This window comes from Pan paniscus, chromosome 4 (assembly GCF_029289425.2).
Source record: "Pan paniscus chromosome 4, NHGRI_mPanPan1-v2.0_pri, whole genome shotgun sequence".
In the NCBI taxonomy this organism is placed as follows: Eukaryota; Metazoa; Chordata; class Mammalia; order Primates; family Hominidae; genus Pan; species Pan paniscus.
The window spans coordinates 46,142,343-46,159,544 of record NC_073253.2 but is presented as its reverse complement, the minus strand read 5'-3'; the positions used below and the strand labels follow the sequence as shown (position 1 = coordinate 46,159,544).

The 17,202-nt window shown below is 39.6% G+C and overlaps 1 long non-coding RNA gene across 1 annotated transcript in view; it reads left to right on the top strand.

The window, feature by feature from the left end:
- LOC130541513 (uncharacterized) overlaps positions 1-17,202 on the top strand; it is a 177,115-nt gene that overhangs the window by 138,206 nt on the left and 21,707 nt on the right. Inside the window, exon 2 of the long non-coding RNA XR_008955571.2 lies at positions 16,794-16,869. This is a non-coding gene — a long non-coding RNA (uncharacterized LOC130541513). The remainder of the gene's footprint in view (positions 1-16,793; positions 16,870-17,202) is intronic.

The window sequence follows — 17,202 nt, the reverse complement described above, 5'->3', positions numbered from 1 at the left end:
CAGACAGACTGCCTCCTCAAGGGGGTCCCTGACCCCCAAGTAGCCTAACTGGGAGGCACACCCCAGTAGGGGCAGACTGACACCTCACACGGCCGGCCGGGTACCCCTCTGAGACAAAACTTCCAGAGGAACGATCAGGCAGAAACATCTGCTGTTCACCAATATCTGCTGTTCTGCAGCCTCCACTGCTGATACCCAGGCAAACAGGGTCTGGAGAGGACCTCCAGCAAACTCCAACAGACCTGCAGCTGAGGGTCCTGATTATTAGAAGGAAAACTAACAAACAGAAAGGACATCCACACCAAAACCCCATCTGTACATCACCATCATCAAAGACCAAAGGTAGATAAAATCACAAAGATGGGGAAAAAACAGAGCAGAAAAACGGGAAAGTAAAAATCAGACCACCTCTCCTCCTCCAAAGGAATGCAGCTCCTTGCCAGCAATGGAACAAAGCTGGACGGAGAATGACTTTGACAAGTTGAGAGAAGAAGGCTTCAGACGATCAAACTACTCTGTGCTAAAGGAGGAAGTTCGAACCCATGGCAAAGAAGTTAAAAACCTTGAAAAAAGATTAGACGAATGGCTAACTAGAATAACCAATGCAGAGAAGTCCTTAAAGGACCTGATGGAGATGAAAACCAAGGTATGAGAACTACATGATGAATGCACAAGCCTCAGTAACCGATGCGATCAACTGGAAGAAAGGGTATCAGTGATGGAAGATGAAATGAATGAAATGAAGTGAGAAGGGAAGTTTAGAGAAAAAAGAATAAAAAGAAATGAACAAAGCCTCCAAGAAATATGGGATTATGTGAAAAGACCAAATCTACGTCTGCTTGGTGTACCTGAAAGTGACGGGGAGAACACCGTTTCCTGCAAGTTGGAAAACACCCCGCAGGATATTATCCAGGAGAACTTCCCCAATGTAGCAAGGCAGGCCAACGTTCAAATTCAGGAAATACAGAGAATGCCACAAAGATACTCCTCGAGAAGAGCAACTCCAAGACACATAATTCTCAGATTCACCAAAGTTGATATGAAGGAAAAAATGTTAAGGGCAGCCAGAGAGAAAGGTCGGGTTACCCACAAAGGGAAGCCCATCAGACTAACAGCGGATCTCTCAGCAGAAACTCCACAAGCCAGAAGAGAGTGGGGGCCAATATTCAACATTCTTAAAGAAAAGAAATTTCAACCCAGAATTTCATATCCAGCCAAACTAAGCTTCATAAGTGAAGGGGAAATAAAATCCTTTACAGACAAGCAAATGCTGAGAGATTTTGTCACCACCAGGCCTGCCCTACAAGAGCTCCTGAAGGAAGCACTAAACAAGGAAAGGAACAACTGGTACCAGCCACTGCAAAAACAGGCCAAATTGTAAAGACCATCGAGGCTAGGAAGAAACTGCATCAACTAACGGGCAAAATAACCAGCTAACATCATAATGACAGGATCAAATTGACACAGAACAATATTAACTTTAAATGTAAATGGGCTAAATGCTCCAATTAAAAGGCACAGACTGGCAAATTGCATAGAGTCAAGACCCATCAGTGTGCTGTATTCAGGAAACCCATCTCACGTGAAGAGACACACATAGGCTCACAATAAAGGGAGGGAGGAAGATCTACCAAGCAAATGGAAAACAAAAACACTAGGGTTTGCAATCCTAGTCTCTGATAAAGGAGACTTTAAAGCAACAAAGATCAAAAGAGACAAAGAAGGCCATTATATAGTGGTAAAGGATCAATTCAACAAGACGAGCTAACTATCCTAAATATATATGCACCCAATACAGGAGCATGCAGATTCATAAAGCAAGTCCTTAGAGACCTAGAAAGAGACTCAGAATCCCACACAATAATAATGGGAGACGTTAACACCCCACTGTCAACATTAGACAGATCAACGAGATAGAAAGTTAACAAGGATACCCAGGAATTGAACTCAACTCTGCACCAAGCGGACCTAATAGACATCTATAGAACTCTCCACCCCAAATCAACAGAATATACATTCTTCTCAGCACCACACTGCACTTATTCCAAAATTGACCACTTAGTTGGAAGTAAAGCACTCCTCAGCAAATGTAAAAGAACAGAAATTATAACAAACTGTCTCTCAGACCACAGTGCAATCAAACTAGAACTCAGGATTATCACTCAAAACCACTCAACCACATGGAAACTGAACAACCTGCTCCTGAATGACTACTGGGTACATAACGAGATGAAGGCAGAAATAAAGATGTTCTTTGAAACCAGTGAGAACAAAGACACAACATACCGGAATCTCTGGGACGTTTTCAAAGCAGTGTGTAGAGGGAAAGTTATAGCACTAAATGCCCACAAGAGAAAGCAGAAAAGATCTAAAATTGACACCCTAACATCACAATTAAAAGAACTAGAGAAGCAAGAGCAGACACATTCAAAAGCTAGCAGAAGGCAAGAAATAACTAAGATCAGAGCAGAACTGAAGGACATAGAGACACAAAAACCCTCCAAAAAATCAATAAATCCAGGAGCTGGTTTTTTGAAAACATCAACAAAATTGATAGAACACTAGCAAGACTAATAAAGAAGAAAAGAGAGAAGAATCATATAGATGCAATAAAATATGATAAAGGGGATATCACCACCGATCCCACAGAAATACAAATTACCATCAGAGAATAGTATAAACACCTCTATGCAAATAAACTAGAAAATCTAGAAGAAATGGATAAATTCCTCAACACATACACCCTCCCAAGACTAAACCAGGAAGAAGTTGAATCTCTGAATAGAAAAATAACAGGCTCTGAAATTGAGGCAATAATTAATAGCTTACCAACCAAAAAAAGTCCAGGACCAGATGGATTCACAGCCGAATTCCACCAGAAGTACAAGGAGGAGCTGGTACCCTTCCTTCTGAAACTATTCCAATTAATAGAAAAAGAGGGAATCTTCCTTAACTCATTTTATGAGGCCAGCATCATCCTGATACCAAAGCCTGGCAGAGATGCAACAAAAAAGAATTTTAGACCAATATCCCTGATGAACATCGATGCAAAAATCCTCAATAAAATATTGGCAAACTGAATCCAGCAGCACATCAAGAAGCTTATCCACCATGATCAAGTGGGCTTCATCCCTGGGATGCAAGGCTGGTTCAATATACACAAATCAATACATGTAATCCAGCATATAAACAGAACCAAGGACCAAAACCATATGATTATCTCAATAGATGCAGAAAAGGCCTTTGACAAAATTCAACAACCCTTCATGCTAAAAACTCTCAATAAATTAGGTATTGATGGGACATATCTCAAAATAATAAAAGCTATCTATGACAAACCCACAGCCAATATCATACTGAATGGGCAAAGACTGGAAGCATTCCCTTTGAAAACTGGCACAAGACAGGGATGCCCTCTCTCACCACTCCTATGCAACATAGTACTGGAAGTTCTGGCCAGGGCAATCAGGCAGCAGAAGGAAATAATGGGTATTCAATTAGGAAAAGAGGAAGTCAAATTGTCCCTGTTTGCAGATGACATGACTGTATATCTAGAAAACCCTATCGTCTCAGCCCAAAATCTCCTTAAGCTGATAGGCAACTTCAGCAGTCTCAGGATACAAAATCAGTGTGAAAAAATCACAGACATTCTTATACACCAATAACAGACAAACAGAGAGCCAAATCATGAGTGAACTCCCATTCACAATTGTTTCAAAGAGAATAAAATACCTAGGAATCCAACTTACAAGGGACGTGAAGGACCTCTTCAAGGAGAACTACAAACCACTGCTCAATGAAATAAAAGAGGATACAAACAAATGGAAGAACATTCCATGCTCGTGGGTAGGAAGAATCAATATTGTGAAAATGGCCATACTGCCCAAGGTAATTTATAGATTCAATGCCATTCCCATGAAGCTACCAATGACTTTCTTCACAGAATTGGAAAAAACTGCTTTAAAGTTCATATGGAACCAAAAACGAGCCCGCATTACCAAGTCAGTCCTAAGCCAAAAGAACAAAGCTGGAGGCATCACGCTACCTGACTTCAAACTATACTACAAGGCTACAGTAACCAAAACAGCATGGTAGTGGTACCAAAACAGAGATATAGACCAGTGGAACAGAACAGAGCCCTCAGAAATAATGCCACATATCTACAACTATCTGATCTTTGATAAACCTGACAAAAACAGGAAATCGGGAAAGGATTCCCTATTTAATAAATGGTGCTGGGAAAACTGGCTAGCCATATGTAGAAAGCTGAAACTGGATCCCTTCCTTACACCTTATACAAAAATTAATTCAAGATGGATTAAAGACTTATATGTTAGACCTAAAACCATAGAAACCCTAGAAGAAAACCTAAGCAATACCATTCAGACCATAGGCATGGGCAAGGACTTCATGTCTAAAACACCAAAAGCAATGTCAACAAAAGCCAAAATTGACAAATGGGATCTAATTAAACTCAAGAGCTTCTGCACAGCAAAAGAAACTACCATCAGAGTGAATGGGCAACCTAGAGAATGGGAGAAAGTTTTTACAATCTACATATCTGACAAAGGTCTAATATCCAGAATCTACAATGAACTTACCCAAATTTACAAGATAAAAACAAACAGCCCCATCAAAAAGTGGGCAAAGGATATGAACAGACACTTCTCAAAAGAAGACATTTATGCAGCCAAAAGACACATGAAAGAATGCTCATCATCACTGGCCATCAGAGAAATGCAAATCAAAACCACAATGAGACACCATCTCACACCAGTTAGAATGGCAATCATTAAAAAGTCAGGAAACAACAGGTGCTGGAGAGGATGCGGAGAAATAGGAACACTTTTACACTTGGTGGGACTGTAAACTAGTTCAACCCTTGTGGAAGTCAGTGTGGCGATTCCTCAGGGATCTTGAACTAGAAATACCATTTGACCCAGCAATCCCATTACTGGGTATATACCCAAAGGATTATAAATCATGCTGCTATAAAGACACATGCACACGTATGTTTATTGCAGCAGTCTTCACAATAGCAGGCTTGGAACCAACCCAAATGTGCTACAATGATAGACTGGATTAAGAAAATGTGGCACATATACACCATGGAATACTATGCAGCCATAAAAAATGATGAGTTCATGTCCTTTGTAGGGACATGGATGAAGCTGGAAACCATCATTCTCAGCAAACTATCGCAAGGACAAAAAACCAAACACCGCATGTTCTCACTCATAGGTGGGAATTGAACAATGAGAACACATGGACACAGGAAGGGGAACATCACACACCAGGGCCTGCTGTGGAGTGGGGGGAGGGGGGAGGGATAGCATTTGGAGATAATACCTAATATTAAATGACGAGTTAATGTGTGCAGCACACCAACATGGCACATGTATACATATGTAACTAGCCTGCACATTGTGCACATGTACCATAAAGCTTAAAGTATAATAAAAAATATTAACTTATAAGTTTAATAAAATAAACATAAAATATAAAACACAATTCCAGTAGAATTTTTTTAAAACTTGATAAGATGATTCTATAATTTATCTGTACAATTGTGTGGAATTATGAATTATTTCCTTATTCAGGAATTTTACATACCAAATTTTATATAAAGATATGTAATATATCACTGTACATCTGAAAAATACTTGATATAGTAATATAAATGTTTAATTCATATTAAACAAACAGTAGAGATTTTATAATATGTTTAGTTTTTTTATATATGTAGATCTCATGATGGGGAACACACGAGAAGTATAAACCAAGTGCAATCGATATCAAAAGGAAGAGATTTCTTCTGTTTGGGGACATGAGGAGTAAGGAACATCACTATCATCCACGTAAGTGGTGAGTGTTTGAGAAAAACAGTCTAATCAGGATTATAATCTGTTCATTTGAAATCAAGATGACAAGCTTTTTGAAGTTCCATTAGTGATATCACTCTTTATTGTAAATTGACTGGAAATACCCTCAATTCATGGCGGTTTTATAGCTCCCACTCATGGAGAAGCTATTGTTTTGGTTGTATAGCTTTGCATTCTCTTAGGGAAACTGTTGCTTTCAACTTTGCTAAGACTAAAAATTAAATGTCTGATAATATGTGAGCTCTAAATCTTAAGAATTGTGACAGTGGCCTTAGGATTCCTGTCCGGATTCATTTATTTTTTCCCTAGAATAAACATTAAAACCAAATATAAGTTTTGCAATGGAGGCAACCTTGTGTACAGGGAATAGCATGGAATTTGAAATCCAAAGACCAATGCTTAGAGTCATATCTCCTCTTTTGCCTAACTGAGTAATATTGAGCAAGCCAATTAACTATACATTTTTCTTACATCATTCATTCACTGAATCAATCAACAAATATTTACCACTCTACTAACATACATCAAACACTGATCCACACTACAAATCAGTAAAGACAGAAAAAGCCTGTGCTCGTATGAATCCTGCGTTGTAGCTGCAGACACAGAAAGCAACACCAACATAGCCCAATAAAGGCTAATGTAATTTTTAGATAGTTAAAAGTGCTTGAAGAAAAATAAGACAGAGTAGGGTGATAGAACATGTAGGGATAGAGATGGGTGGATTGGAGGAGTAGGTTGATGAGATGGTCAGGGAAAGCCTTTCTGGGGTTGTGGTGTTTAAGAAAAAACTCAACTGGGGATTTAGCTCTGCGAAGAATGTGGGGAGAACTTTGAGGCATGAAGCACAGTTGTAAAGGCCTAGGGGTAAGGGAAGAACTACAAGAAGGCCAGTGTGGCCAGGGTGGGTGAGCAAAAGGAGAAAGGTGGTAGGAGATGAGATTGGAGTGGTAATACCAACCTCATCACCACAGGGGCCATGGAGATTAAATGAGATACAGGTGTGAGGATACCCACAGTGTTAGTCCACAATTCACTCTATAAATACTAGAGGATAGTAAGAAAGGAGGGCCCTGGCATCTTTATCATCATTTGTGGTTTGACCAAGCCATAGAGGTTGTGATTTAGACAGAAGGCAATTCAGCAGGTAAGATTTTCCTCTGGAAGTCTTACCAAGGCCAGTCCATCTGGGGCTCACTGGAGGCCACATTTTGTTCTATGCAACATGTTTATTTCTTCTGAAGAACCCACCATTGGCCAGCACCAATGGCTACCTCCTTCATGCTGCAGATATTTGGCACTGAGTGTGCACTGCTGCCACTCACTCTTGCAATGTCATATACAAGAACAACTATCTGGTAACACAAGAAATGGTTAGGGAAGCTTTGACAATGCATGGCACAGTATAAAGAGGATGCCTTCAAGGAAAGTTTCATTTCTAAATGTATGCAGTTGTATATGGGCAATATTTACCATCTTACCTTTATCAGGCCCTTTCCATCTGGGCTCGATTACATGTCTTGTAGCCAATGTAGTCTCACTTAACATTTGGAGAGGTATGATCGCTAGAGAATGATGTGGAAAACCACACTCAGTCATAATCCCCTTTTCCCACAGTCTAAAAGGGAGTAAGATTCACTCGGTTTAGCATTTGACAACATAATGCACGGTTGTCAGATTTGCCCTTCTTCCCAGACCATCACCTCCCTTCTGCTACTCTGCTATTACTTTTGACCTCGTTGCTCATTCTCCTGTCACTGCTACTCTTCCCACCTCATCCTGCTGTGTCAGCACATGTTACACTCTCCTGGGGCAAAATCTCTGTCCAGAAGTGTGGGAAGAAGAGGGAGAGGCTGCTATGCTCATTTTCCAGGGTGACAGTTGTCTCAATATCTTGGTGTAGAAATACCTGCCTATCCACAAGCCTCCAGGCACCATGGTCCTAGAACACACACTCTTTCATAAGCCTTGGGATCACAGAGTGCATGTGAAACCTATACAAGTTCAAGTGGACTTAAAAGTTTTTCAAATATGCTTTTTGTTGTTGATCCTCACATTCATCTGCACATCTGGCTTGGAAAATCTGAAGCCACAAGATCAGCTCTTCTTGACTGGTTTGCTGCTGTAATAAAGCCAAACACAAGCATGAGGCTCTAAAAGGCAACTCCCCTTTTGAATGAATGCTCTCTCCTCTATCCAGAGTTCATTGTGGGGTTTTGTTGTGTTTCAGTTACTTAGATAACATTTAAAGAGGTGTCTCCATAAAGTGAGAGATGAAACATTAGTCACATGCCCTAGGCCCTTCAAACTCACATTGCCTTGTATGTGCCCCGGTACATAAAATAAAAGCCAACTTTGCCATTAGGCAAAGGCCATGTAGGCAAAGTCTTTGGTGCTGACCAAGAAATGAAAACTGCCAATTGAATCTTCCAGGTCCCATTGATTCCTCAATAGAAAATAGAAGGCTTTCACACTGTGGGTTTGAGTTGCTACTTGAAAAAGTCATCAGAAAACTTTCTCAAAACTGTCATTGGATAAGTCATTTGGCCTCTACTTTCAGCTCCTTCTTTTCTTCATACTGGGACTTGATGTGTTGATTTCCTAAGGGCTGGCTTTGTTTTAATTATAAAGAGAATCAGGTTTGTCTGGACTTTGGAAAATTATACTCCTTGAACTTGCAATTATTTTCTACAGGAGAAATCTCATAAAACAAGTTGTAATGGTAGAATTAAGGGCCACATGCTTCGGAGGGACAGGAATGGGAGAATGAAGGGTCTAGATTTCAGGCTGCTGGTGTGGGCACCCCATGTGTTCACAGCTGATGTCAGTCTCTCCCTTAAGATTTTTTTTAAATGCCTACAGCTTGTGGCTACTTTCTTTTCTCAATCTCATTCTGCACCTATGTTATTGCTTTATTGTCATTTCAGCTCCTTGGTCTACAGTGAAACAACCAAGAGTCTAATCTCTGATTTTATAAGTATAAAGGCTTCCAACCCCAGTCCTTACAGACACTTCCTCTTGCTCAATTTAGTCCAACAAATGTTTACCAAAAGCCGGCTGAAATCAGCAGTGGAATTACAAAGATGAATAAGTTTCGGTCCCTGCATTAGTGCGTCTTAGAGTCCTTAGAGTCTAGTAGAAGAAACAGACACTTAGTAGATAATTTTAATAATTTCAATACAATACATTAAGTACTGAGCTGGAAATCTTCCCCTTGTGCTATGGAAATACAGAGCAGAATGACCCTAGTTCAGCCTAGAAGTTCAGACAAGACTTCCTGTGAGAGGCTATAACTAAGTTGGGTCTTTAAGGACAAGCAATATTAAAATAAGTGGGAAAGGTGTTCCAGATGGAAGGAACAGCACAAGTGAAAGCAGAAATTCCTAAGATAGCATAGGGTCTACAGCGAATCATAAGCAGTTGATATTATTTTGGCCTGTATAGGTATAAGTTAAGAGGTTAGGAAGAAATGAATTTATAGAGGTTAATCTGTGGCTGCCAGGTGCTAAGAGCCTTCCAGGTCCCCCAGAAGAATTTGAATTCTATAGGTGATGTGTAGTCTTTGACTGTATTTAAATGGGGACTGCTGTGGTCAGATACAAATTTAAGGTAGATAATTTTGGAAAATTTTTCAAGTATGGATTCCCAGGGGATACTACTGAAGACATGGAGATGAGTCATGAGGCTACTGGGTCCAGTACAGAGATGATAAATGGGGATGGAGAGAAGCGATACAACTGAAAGATTCTAGACTTGGTGACTGACTGATTGATTGATTAGATGTCGGGGAGGTAAGAAAGAAAGATCAACTGAAGGTAACTAGGGTTTCTTCATTGTGATGGGGTGGTTAATAGGGCTGTCATTGGATTAAGCACTACAGAAGAATGAGATTGTTTGTAGGTGTGATTGCCGTATAAGGGGCAGTGAAGCACACAGCACCCGAGTAGTCAGAGTGCATGGATCCTGTATCCAGTAGTGATTTGCAGGGACGGCATTAGAGATTTCAAGGACAGGATTTTTCAGGTGCAGAAGGAGCTCATCCTGGGCTGAGCTAAGACTTCCGAAAAGAAAAAAAGTGAAAATATCCAAAGAAAAATTCTGATTTGGAAATATTATAAGTGGTTTTCTTCCCCTATCTCCCACCTTCATCTCTTGACATGCTGTAGCCACCATTAGAGTGTTTTTCCTATAAGTCAAAAGTTCCATGTACCACCATTTCAATACCATAACAGTTTATTCTTAGAGCATTTCTCTCTCATTTCCAATATTTCCCATAAATTGTCATGAAAAACTGGTCAGAATGCAATTTCTGTTTCCATCTTATGGTAACTTCTGCTTGTTTAAATCTCTCTGTGATTCCATCAGTAACTAAATACATATATCACTTGAGAATTAGAACTACACATTTCGAGACTATAGTAAGAAGCATTTGCATTTGCTTGTTCATGGGGAATGCTTATTGGCTGGAGGCTTTTGTCTCTTTTGGCTTCTCTTCTCAACTTCAGTTACCTTTTGAAGATTTAGGTAATTCTATCTGAAAACAAAAAAGCATACTTGAAAGAGAAATATTAAGATTTACTGCAGAGATACAAGTAGGCAGATGGATTAATTGTAATAGTTTAAGTCAAAACTGCCTTTTGAACCACGACTATCAAATAAAATACAATGCGAGCCACACATGTGTGCAGTCTTGAATTTTCTAGCAGTCACATTACAAAAGTGAAAAGAAGAGGGTAAAATTAATTTTAGCAATATACTTTACTCAACCCAGTATATCTGCAACATTATCACTTCCTCATTTAATCAATAGACGTGTATTAATGAGGTTTTTTCACATGAAGTATTTCGAATATGGCATGCATTTTACACCTACAGCCTATCTCAACTCTAATACTAAATTTCCATAAAACACACTTATTTTTACTTAGATTTCATAAAATCCGAGTTGTAAAGTTACACCTACCCACTCTGTTCCAAACATACTTAATATTTCCTCAGGTGCATTCACCAAACTTTAAGTGTTTGATGTTCTCCTGCAGGTACTGTGTTGCACAGAGTAGCTGCAAGACTTTTAAAATCTTTCCTTTCACCCAAATCTTCTGATGCTGCAAATGAGCTTAGAGCAACTGAATATTTCAGGAAGATATATATGAACGTTTTGCAAATCACCTAAGCCTTTGAGATCTTACCTAGAAGCTCTAGTTAATGGAGATATCAAAGTAGCTCAGCCGGGCTTCTAAAGATCTTTAGAGGAAGGCGTGAAGCTTGATGCAATGGAAAAATAACAAAAAGCAAAAGCATTCGACTAAGGCAGGCAGAAAGGTGTCTGGCAGTGTCCTGTAAATATATCTGTGAAAGTTTTAAAACACTTATTTTATTGTGAAATCTTTTTATAATGTTAAAGTAGCCTTCAAGGTTAGTTTTAAATGGTGACATAAGTTTTCGTTTTTGTTTGTTTGATCTTTTTTCCAAATACACTATCTTAGAAAATTCACTAATTACCATGTGCTCCAATGTAAACCTAGTTACCATCAGAAGTTAAGAATTCTGGCCAGGCATGATGGCTCACGCTTATAATCCCCGCACTTTGAGAGGCTGTGTGTACTAGTCCGTTTTCATACTGCTGATAAAGACATACCAGAGACTGGGTAATTTACAAAGAAAAAGAGGTTTAGTAGACTCACAGTTCCATATGGCTGGGGATGCCTCACAATCATGGCAGAAGGTAAAAGGCACGTCTTACATGGCAGCAGGCAAGAGAGAATTGAGAGCTAAGTGAAAGGGGAAACCCCATATAAAAACATCAGATCTCATGAGACTTATTCACTACCACAAGAACAGTATGGGAGAAACTGCCCTCATGATTCAATTATCTCCCACAGAGTCCCTCCTACAACATGTGGAAATTATGGGAGCTACGATTCAAGATGAGGTTTGGGCCGGGACACAGACAATCCATATCACCAAGGCAAGTGGATCACTTGAGGAGTTTGAGACCAGCCTGGCCAGCATGGCGAAACCCCGTCTTTACTAAAAATACAAAAATTGCCTGGGCATGGTGGTACACAGCTGTCATCCCAGCTACTCAGGAGCCTGAGGCAGAAGAATCACTTGAACCCGAGAAGTAGAGGTTGCAGTGAGCTGAGACAGTGAGCTGAGATTGCACCACTGCACTCCAGCCTGGGTGAAGAGCAAGACTCTGTCTCAAAAAAAAATAAAAATAAAAAAATAAAAAATAAAAGAAAAAGAAAGAATTCTTATTAGTAAAGTAAATGTGGTTCAAGGTTAAAGCTCACTGCCCACCCCTGCCTCTGGCCCAAACACATACATAGGGACCTGTGTGGCTTCAGAGCAAAAAACCTCTAACAAAGGCCAGCAGCAGAAGTGTTTGGACAATGTTGTACGCAGTGTCAGAGTTCAGCAGTTGGAAAGATTGTTTCTTTGCCATCAAATATTTTAAATTTCTGGCAGGGGTGGAGGGAGAGGTGGAGAAGCAAGGAGTCATTCCCTGCTTCTCCTTTCTGCCTGGTAAATTCTGGCAGGGTGAGCCTGGAAAGCACTCAGCCTGTACCCTGTACCTGCACTGAACATGAGCCAATGTGTGGGGTCTAGAATGGGAGTGAAGGCAGAGGAGGTGATGGGTGGGGCAAATCCAGGCTCCTTCCTGGCTGCAGCAACATCCGGGCTTACCCCTCTACCTCCTACATCTTTTGTGCTCAAGGTTCACTTCCCTTTAGTGACTATTTAGCAGATCTCTTATCTTCAGAGTCTTATGACACATTCCAGGAAACACTGGCCTTTCATGCCATCCACCTCTTGCGACATTTTAGACTAGTTCTCAGAGCATGATGTCTGCTGTCCTATCTCCCCTTCCTCTAACTCACCATTTTCAACTTTTTTTTTTTTATCTTGAGCTCACATTGTGTTTAACATTAACATTTAGACAAAGAGAAACATTTCAGCTTTTTGACTGCAGTTATCAGGGTTTTGAACACAAGTCAGTAATCATTTATGGAACACCTGCCCTATGCTAGGAGCCTCAGTAGGTGCTCTGGTGTCAGATGTACCACATAACACTCAGGTGGGGGAAAAACAAACTTAACACTCAGGTGGGGTAAAAACAAACTAGAAAATGCTGGCCTTTCTTCCACGTACAAACTGGGTGACATAAATATTTAAATGGCCAGATATTCCTAAAAGACAAATTGGTAACAGAGTATATATAAATTTTTCTTTGTTCTCAAAAGTCATGCTGGTAATCTATTTGCATTCTGATCCTATTACACCCCAAGTGGACATTTTATAAAAACAAAGCCAAGAATAAATGGAAATCACAAAAAATCTTGCCAGCTCTTTGCTTCAGATCTCTGGCTACTCATCTTACAGTGATGACTTGGGCCAAGGCTTCCTTCTGAGACATTTTATTAAATGTGTTCAGTAATTCACTTTTGCCCCATTAGAAGCATGGATCCTGAGATTTAATCTATCTTTCTCATAGAGAATATTTGACCATTAAATACCTAAAAGTGATCTAGGTAGAAGAAAACAGGAACCATTGAAAATACAACATGAACATAATTTCACATTAAATCTGAGATGGATTTGGGTGGGTATTTGGGAGGTCGGGAGTGGCTGGTGCCAAAGAAAGAAAGGGAAAAAAGAAGAAAAAGGATGGTTTCTAACCTCCTGGTTAGAAACAAAAACCCTGGAAGGGAGGGACACATATCCATCTAACCAGCTTCTGTCTGTGCCATCTCTATCAACCGTTTCTAAATTCTCCTCTCCAAAATATTCATGCCTACTTTTGGTGTGAGACTTGTGTAAGAAGGTTATTTTTACCATTTTATTTTTACTCTGTGAGAAGGTTATTTTACCTTGTGTGACTGACACAACAGCTGTCAGTGTTCTGGAAGAGGCAGACGCCTTCCGTGACAAGTTAAATGGCCACCTCTGGCCATCTAATCCACAGTCCTTTCCTGACAAGGAAACATCACAGGTAGCTAACAAGGTGATCAGAGTAGGAGTTGAATAACAGTAAGAAAGAATTGGAGACAGTATAGGGGGATGGAATTGACTTGTAAGACTTAAAGATATGGATGCAAAAGAAGAGAATCTTTTGCAATGGAGAACACAGACATAGTATGCTCCTGAGAGAAACACAGCTGAAGAGGAATTATAAATGATTGACTAGAATACCATAATGATGTGAAGCAGCCCTGGCAGGCAGCATGGAAAGAAGGAAAGGAACCGTAGCAGCATTGTAGGAAAAAAAAAAAAAAGGATTCCAAAATAGGTTCCAATATGGCTCTCAGGGTCTGATGTGGCTCCTTTCCTAGCTGTGTGATCCTGGAGAAATCATTTAGCCTCTCTGAAATTCATTCAGCTTCAATATTTTCATCCACAAAATAAGAATACTAGCTGGGATAATCTTTCAGCTACCTTCAACTCTAAAATTATTATCTTCCTTTTACCTTTTATGATTCTAAAATCTTGGGAGGAAGAGTTGGGAAAGTATTTACTAAAATCTAAAACTAAACAGCTTCAATTTTCACCAGTGATCATTTACACAGTACAGGAGGGCAAGAGGGAGGGTGTCTGCATTGAGTTAGTTTTGTTGATGCAATGAACAGTGCGGGGGGCAGGGGAGCAGGTAGGATATTCCTTCCTTCCACTATCTTTAAAAATAATAACAATACTACCTTATAGTTGTATTCCGTGTTATTCTTTTAGAAATTCTTGCAAATCCATTGCCGTCTTTGATATTTATAGCAATTAGGTGAAATGGGCAAGAAAGTTTTTTCATTTTTGTTTTTGTTTCACCAATGACAAATTCAGAGAGTTTAAATGAGTTTCTTAGGGTTGTAGAGCTGGTTAATGATAGGGCTGGGACTAGATTTTTGGTCTCTAGAACACTGGGGTTGGCTATTTGCTTTTGGGTACCTTTTGGAACAGTCTTCCCAGCAGTATCCAGAAACATGAGGAAGCTGCCTGGTTGTCACAATCCCAAATGACCTCAAAAAGAGGATGCAGCTTCTCAGATTGGACTGTATTTGTCTTTGGTCAACTCATAACTATCTTTTGGTAAGAGCCTCCAAAATAGGGTATAAACACCCTGGAGGTACACAAGGTGATGCATTAGGGTGCAGAGGAAAAATACTAAGAAAATTGCTATTTGCATTCATTTTTCATCTTTTTAAATCTATTTTTTGTGTTTTATGTTACATAATATATTAGCATAAAGTATCAGAATAGGCAGTACATGAAGATAACTTATAAATGGGGTATATGTTGTACTGATTTAATCCATGATCAAAACTATTTCAAGACTATGTTGTAGAAAATTGAGGGAAAGGCCTGAAGGATGAATCATATGGCTGTTAAAAGGAGTCTTCTCTTGCTCTTATCCCCTAAGATGACTCGGGGAAAATGGGAAAGGTTGTGGAAAAGACCAGGTTCAATCAGAATCTTGAAGAACATCCAGAGAAGTAGATGAGCAAATGGAACAGCTCTGACCAAATTAGGGCGGCCGGTCACATGCTTCCCACCAACACAAAGGTCTCTTTGTTTTCTGCACACACACTGCAGTTCTTTGTCAATTATAATCAACGATTCCATTCAGCTCTTCTTGCCACCACTTCTCTCCTGTCTTTCTAGTCTGCTGGGCAATAAATGTAAGGTAAAACTTCACAAGACCTTTAAAAGATAAGGTTGAAAGAGAAAAATACATCCTAATCAATGAACCTACCCAGAAGAAATAACTGGGGGATTATTCATAACTTACAACTTAGTTGCCAACTAATTTTTGGTGTTGAAGATCATTGTACTATACTGGGTAAGTTTACAAAACAGAAAAGGAATAATGGTGAGGAGAAAAATTATTACCTCTTGTCTATGGACTCCAGGAAGTGCACCCAAGATTATTAAGTTATTAACACAGAGACAAAGAAGGAGTGGTATGAAATATCAGATAAGTAAGTACTCTTTCTACAATGGCAAGTAGAAAGTCATCTCTCAGGGTTAATATTTGGGACTTTTCAAGGAAAGAGAGAGCTGTAGAAGGGGTAAAAGGTTTCCTTACACATACAAATATTATAGGGCAAAAGGAGCCAACCTAAGGATTTTGCTCACAGTATGCCTGTGTCATTAAACCACTTTCTTTACTTGCAATTGTTGGCAGACATCAAAGCCACTGGATCACTGTTATGATATTTCATAACAGCACAGACCATAGGCGTCGTCTCATGCAATTCTGGTGTGCCTAACACAGTCCTGCCAGGAAGGCATCTGAAGGCTTCCAAGCATGAGCTTTCTGAATTTTGAGTGTGGTACTGTGGAAAGTGCTGGATTTGAGGGGTGAAGGGAGGGCAAGGTCTTTGGTTTCTTGTTCCACTTCTGTCACTTAATTCCTTGGGTGGACTTTTTAATCTCATTTTATAGAGCAAATTCATTATAGAGAAAATTATGAGAAAGTTTCTTTCTCATCTGTGGCATTTATTTATTCATCAAACATTATTGTATTTCCTATGTTTCAACACAATATTAAATGCCAGAAATACTAGTGTTTAAAAAATACTTTTTCTCAGAGGGCACACAGTCTAAATAAAGAGATAAGACACATACAATTATGGTTAACTCAGTATAGAGCAATATATGAATGAAGACAAACAAGTGATATCTTAGTAAATGCTATTGAACGTCTTAAAGGAAAAGAAAAAGTTATCTTGTAGTGCAAAAAAAAAAAAAAAAAACCCCACAAAGTTATCATGGTTTCCCTCTGGCATCCTCTTCCGCTTTGCTTTGTTCTGGCACCCATCTTTGCTGGATCCCATTGGCGTACAGATGAGAAGAGTAGAAAAGAGCACACAGCTTAAAATCACAGAACTGTGACTTCTACTTTTTTCTCTATTCTAGAGTGTGCCTGCAGCATGCATTCATTACTGCATCTGATGGAAGCACAAAGGAAGAGACAAAGATGCAGAGAACAATGGTAAACAATTGGTGAAATGTGTTGGCAAATTGAGTCCAATGCTGTCTGTAACAAATGGCAGCTATTTTGTGTGTGTGTCATCTAAATAAAAATAAGGTGGATTAACAAACAACTGTATCTGGCTGAGGGAAGACTGCCGCCATTTTCTTAATAAATCAGTTATTGTGTGATTTATAATAAACTATTTGGACTACTTTCCTACCATGTATTTCCAGTAGACGGATTTAGAAAGCTAATTTTAAGGCCAGGCATGGTGGCTTATGCCTGTAATCGCAGCACTTTGGGAGGCTGAGGCAGTTGGATCTCTTGAGGTCAGGAGTTTGAGACCAGCCT